The sequence below is a fragment of the Cryptotermes secundus genome, unplaced genomic scaffold (genome assembly GCF_002891405.2).
Source record: "Cryptotermes secundus unplaced genomic scaffold, Csec_1.0 scaffold779, whole genome shotgun sequence".
Taxonomy (NCBI): domain Eukaryota; kingdom Metazoa; phylum Arthropoda; class Insecta; order Blattodea; family Kalotermitidae; genus Cryptotermes; species Cryptotermes secundus.
Window position 1 is genome coordinate 2172399 of NW_019737096.1, and position 1330 is coordinate 2173728.

Below are 1330 nucleotides of genomic sequence, written 5' to 3' on the forward strand. Positions count from 1 at the left end.
ATTTACGACACGTAAAAGATCCTCATGTCTCTAGGAGACCTCTGAGCAAAATTAGGCAAAAAGTTCCCCGTCCAAGTAGTTTCCAATGCCTCTGGTAGATCGGGTATCGAGGGCCGACTTCGGTGGCTGAACGGGGCTGATAGCACGCACCAGTACCGGTAGGGTATGGGACGTACAATAGATCAACAACTGGTCGCGGTGGGGAAACCCACCCCCTCCAATAATAATAATAATAAATCCATATTATACAGCGTCGAATATGAGGGCTCTTTATGAATGAAGAATAGAAAATTATTTGGAAAGAAACAGTTATTCCATAAATGGCATAGGCTCCGCATTGGAACCGTTCACTCTCACGTTGGGCCCTTTACGTTGGTGCCACTTTCCCTCTCTAACCGTTCACTCTCACGTTGGGCTCTTTACGTTGGTGCCAGTTTCCCTCTCTAACCATTCACTCTCACGTTGGGCCCTTTACGTTGGTGCCACTTTCCCTCTCTAACCGTTCACTCTCACGTTGGGCTCTTTACGTTGGTGCCAGTTTCCCTCTCTAACCATTCACTCTCACGTTGGGCCCTTTACGTTGGTGCCAGTTTCCCTCTCTAACCGTTCACTCTCACGTTGGGCCCTTTACGTTGGTGCCACTTTCCCTCTCTAACCGTTCACTCTCACGTTGGGCCCTTTACGTTGGTGCCAGTTTCCCTCTCTAACCATTCACTCTCACGTTGGGCCCTTTACGTTGGTGCCACTTTCCCTCTCTAACCGCTCACTCTCACGTTGGGCCCTTTACGTTGGTGCCACTTTCCCTCTCTAACCGCTTACTTCCACGTTGGTTGCTGGTTGTGGCTGCTCCTCTAGCCGTTCCCTCTCACCTGTTGGTACTCTGAGTTTGCAGGTTGCTGCTGCGTCCTTCTTATCCAGTTCTGCTTCCCTTTTTGTTGTTGTTGTGGATAATTGTTTGCGGGATATTGGTCACTTGAATGCTGGGCGCCAGTAAGCTTACTATAATGGCTTACATTTCAGGGAAAAGGGGGGATGAACCGGAAACTACAGGTGATGGGTACCGCATTCGCACTAGAGCGATGAGATACTGTCTCAGGGTGCATACGGGCCTCGCGTCAGCGGGAAAGGTAAGAGTGTTTATAGCTAGGCACTACCACACACTGTTTAATGAACAGATATTGTTATATATGTAACAGCACTTGTCCTTAATCCCTTAAAACACCTTGAAATCGCTCAAACGTTGGCGACCGGATCCCTGGCTAGTTATTTAGCGACTGCTTCTTTTAGCACAACACATAGAAGTAATTACACTTTCACTTAAACTTTTACA